Source organism: Dioscorea cayenensis, chromosome 20 (assembly GCF_009730915.1).
Source record: "Dioscorea cayenensis subsp. rotundata cultivar TDr96_F1 chromosome 20, TDr96_F1_v2_PseudoChromosome.rev07_lg8_w22 25.fasta, whole genome shotgun sequence".
NCBI classification, from domain to species: domain Eukaryota; kingdom Viridiplantae; phylum Streptophyta; class Magnoliopsida; order Dioscoreales; family Dioscoreaceae; genus Dioscorea; species Dioscorea cayenensis.
The window spans coordinates 2244764-2249474 of record NC_052490.1 but is presented as its reverse complement, the minus strand read 5'-3'; the positions used below and the strand labels follow the sequence as shown (position 1 = coordinate 2249474).

At 38.7% G+C, this 4711-nt stretch overlaps 1 non-coding gene across 1 annotated transcript; it reads right to left on the bottom strand.

Annotated features, from left to right (window-relative positions):
* Window positions 1–4199: 4199 nt before the first annotated feature.
* LOC120252067 lies at window positions 4200–4306 on the bottom strand. The gene has a single exon (XR_005533618.1). It is a non-coding gene; the product is annotated as a small nucleolar RNA R71 (small nucleolar RNA).
* Between the last annotated feature and the right edge of the window lie 405 nt (window positions 4307–4711).

The window sequence follows — 4711 nt, the reverse complement described above, 5'->3', positions numbered from 1 at the left end:
AAAAGTCACCAATGGTCCCTCGAATTATGAAATAGTATTTCCAAAAAAAGTTTCCCGCAAACTTACCTTTCAGTCCTTTGGTTTCCGGATACACTACAGATCAAACCATTTTTATTACTTAGAACCCAAAATTTTTTATAAACTTTCACACTTAGGACCTTATTCTTTCCACTTGGGTTTCTCAACAAAACTTCTCTGCAGGAAAAATCTTACTGGAATTGAGATAATACCCTGAATAAAATTTCTTACAGATTTTCAAAGGTTCAGGGTATTACAATCCTTCCCCATTATGAAAATTTCGTCCTCGAAATTTCCTCAGCAGGCATCAATCTTACATCACTAAATTCACTTACTTATTCCAACACCTATTCTGTTGCTTTAAACCTGCTCAATAGTACACAAAAATCTTTTGAAATTACAATCAGGTATCTGCTGGTGATCAAAGTGAACCAAATTCCCTATTTATGATGTTGTATACAGTATACATTACTTTGTTGTTGTGGTACTCAGACTTCCTTACTTCTAGCACATAGAGAACAAAACAATCTTGTAATTTTTACACAAGCCAAGAGAAAAGCAATTCTTATCCACAAACTAGAAATACAACATACTGAATACACCCAGGTGGAGTACAAACATCTTAAGCACATAAGCGATAATACAAACAGGTTATTCCATAATTCATAAGTCCTCATACAACTACTGAACCTCACCATTGTATATGGTATCAGTGTAACCTTTCCCGATTCCATTGCTCAACTGCTGCACCATATTTAAGAACTGCATGGGCATTATCAAATGTCATTATAAACTCCTCAAGAACTCCATACCTCCATCTGAATTTTGGCATGTGACTCTCATCTTGGTGACAATGTTCCATGTAAATATTCCTCAGCTCTGAAGCAACTATGGAGCTAAAATCTCTGGTATTCATGGTTACCACATAACGAGCTCGTGGAACATAAACATCAGTCATTGCTTGCCCATGGTTACTAGGCACAATAGTAGAACTAGAAGTGCTGGGGCAATAAGATTAGAGCTAGAGGATACTTGAGCATCATTCTAGTTTTTTCCCCTCTTTTCTTCACTCCTTCACTCCTCCTCTCTCCCTCTCTATTCCTCATTTTCTCTTCTTTGCTCTTGTTCCTCTCTTTGCTGCTTCTCCAAGAAGTATCTCTCCACTCTTTCTCTATTACACAATGGAGGAGGCCCTTGTCTCAGTCGTCTCAATGCCTTGGTTCCATTACTGAGAAATCCTTAAGACACTTAATATTCCACTGATGAAAATTAAAGATCTGATCTTCTCATCTATTAAAACTCAACTAAACCACACTTAGAGGAGCCGGTTATAGTCCATCCAATGCATGAAAAATCAAAGCTTGAATCAATATCACATCATGACACAAATTTTAAGAAACAACAGATAAATAGTAAAGAAGACTGACTACTCATAGGCTAAACCCCATATCTTGAGCATGGGTATGTCTAAAGCATCTATCAAATCACATTATAAATTACTATGTACCAGTCAACAAGGAGCATGCCAAACACCCACTTTGGCTTCTTCATGTTAACTTAGTTTGGACAAAACTAATCATGACAAATATCTCAATCCATGATTCTAATCAAAGTGCCATGCTCAATTCTCTATCTCAAATGTCAAACCATATTATTAGACCTAGTTTGTAATATGCAACTGATAAGTGCTCGTGTATAAGTAATATGAAGTATACTTTTCTCATAATGAGCATTAATTTTATCATATTTTATTGCTCATTCGTGTGTGTTTTTTTTCTTTTGTGCATTTAGGGTTGTCGAGACAAGTTTGGAAGAAAGAAAGCAAAAGTAGATCGTAGATGCCATTGTTGATGGATCAAACAAGGGTCAAGACACAATTTGTGCTCATAGACATATGGGTGTATACCAACCTCCATCATGCTCAAGTGAATACACAATGTGAAGGGGCACAAAGGCAGTCACTCTCATATATTCTTACTTGTGCAACATTGTTAAGAGCTTCATCAATGTGGTTTAATTGAAGATACGACATAATCTACCGCATGGATGTGTGCCCAATCATGTGGCCTCGATGAAGAAAATGATTTCGGGAGTACTTAGGCAAGTACTGTAGCAGTTTACTATGGTGAAACACTGCACTGAAATCACTATAGTAGTTAATGTTCACAACCCGCAGGAAAATGCAACATAGAAATCCACACGGTCGTGTGGAAATTTCACACGCTCGTGTGGATGCCCGATTTCAACCTTATCAATACCGCTTTGAGAGTTTTATTTGGGGATCTTCTTCCTATCTTTTGCCATCTTTTGTGGCGAGCACGGCTAGGGTTTGGAGAGGCTTTTGCTAGGTTTTAGGAGCGGTTCTACGTAATTTGACATCGAGTTCCTTTGGAGAAGAGCTATTCAGGGAGCTTTTCATTGGCATTGATTAGGCGAGATGTGCCCTAGATTTGACAAGGAACCTTTGTAGAAGTCTAGGCGGCTTCTAGAGAACATCGACATGGATGATAAGGGGGTTTTCTCTATGGATTGCTTGCACTTACTTTTGATTTTATAATTGTTTTTTTATTGCTCCATGGAGATCTAAATCCCTACTGGGTGCTTGGACATGTAAACCTTAGGATGATTTTGTTTCATTGACACATATTTTGTTTCCTTTAAATGATGTTTTAATTGAGTTTTAATCTCATGTGCTTGTTGATTTGATTTTTCCTTAGAGTGACACTAGGGTTGAGAATCTATCTAGGCAATCCAATGAAAAGGTGATAACTTCATTAGAATTAGACTTAGCAAGATTGAATAGGGTTGAGAGGGTGAGTCGAGAGGTAGCGGAACATCTCCTTTCTTTTCCAACGTGATTTATCCTACCTCTACGTTGCAAGAGTTCTTTGTAGTCATGATAGAGTGAATTGCTAAGAGACAAACTCCAATGGGGCCTTAGTTGCGCGAGTAATAGAGTGAAGTGTTGAAGTAATCCTTAGTGTTGGGGTTTAATCGTGACTAGGGATCTTTCACCTGGACGAAAGGGTTAGATCTATATTATGAAATAGGGTTTATCACTTAGAATCTTTAGAGATCCATGCAGTCATACACAGTGTGAGGCGTGGAGAGCATCCCCTCCTGCCGGGGCATAATGTAAAGGACTAGTCATGGTTGACTTTGGGTTTGGGACTGTGTGTCTTTGGATTTCCATGACTCATTAAACCTCAATAAGGAGACATAACATTAGTCTTGTCCTTGAAATAATAATCGTAGGGTGAGCATTGTCCTAGTACCACATTTTACCATCAGTTATTTCTCATTACTCCTCTTGCTTTCTCTAATCTTTTACTCTTCTTTGCATTGATTTCTTTAATTCAACATCACAAATTGGTATTTATTCTAGCCAAATAGCAATCCTTTTGTTTCTAGGTAACTATTCCCTCTGGATTCGACTACCCACTCAAAGGGAATTTTATTACTTCAACGATCCATACACTTGCGGTACACACACGCAAGTGGTATGTCAAGTTTTTGGCGCCGTTGCCGGGGATTAGGCGTTTTGGAAGCACTTGCACTTTGCTATTTTAGCTATTCATTATTTCTTCTATTTCACACTTTCATATTCTTGCATCATTCAAATTTGTTTTTCCTTCTTTCTTTGATTTCATCTCTAGGTAATAACCCGAGGTAACCCTTCGACATTAGTTGAAGGTGATCTAGGCATTGAAAGGAGAACGCATGGATGAGGAAAAGAACTTATACAAGAACGGATAAATCAAACTGTGATAGAAGTTGAAGGGTATGACAATATGGCTGAACAACATGAGCAGCATAGGACACTCTCAGATTATGCACGATCCACAGTTCTTTGCATGTAGTCTAGCATTGTGAGTCTACCGATTGTAGCTCAGAGTTTTTAGCTCAAGCCAGACTTTATCCAGATGTTACAGTAGTCAGAACAGCTTAATGGTTTGGCCGATGAGGATCCTAACATCCACATCGAGAATTTTTTGGAAGTGTACGACATGCTCAAGATTAATGGAGTCCTGGATGATGCTATCAAGTTAAGTGCCTTCCCATTTTCTTTGAAGGGGAGAGCAAAGCAATGGTTACATTCGTTGCCTAGAGTATTGATCACCACTTGGGAGGAGATGGTGGAAGCTTTCCTAGCTCAATATTTTCCTCCTGGAAAATCTGCGAAGCTCATGAATGAAATATCCTCTTTTATACAAATAGAAGTTTAATCTCTTTTTGAGACATGGGATAGGTTCAAGGATCTCCTACAGAAATGTCCTCAACAATGATTCCCCAATTGGATGATTACCACACCTTCTACATTGGTTTGAACCCAAGCAAAAAGCAATTACTTGATACCGCAGAAATAGGTACCTTAGGAAGTAAAACCCCAAAAAAATGTTGACAACACATTGAAGAGATGGCTATGAACAGTTATCAGTGGAACTCACGAGGCAAGAAGAAGGTAGCCAGACTTCATGAGATCGATTCAGCCACATCATTGGCAGCCCAGGTTGAGTCCTTGAGCAAGAAGCTAGACACTCTAACTTCCCTAGATTGGCGGTAGTGATGAGTTGCACAGGGTGTTGGTGAGGACATGCTTTATCTGATTGCCTGATTGCTATTGGTGGTACAACTTCAGTGGAACAGGTGAATTTTGTAGGAAATGCAATGAGGGGTCAAGGATATCCATATA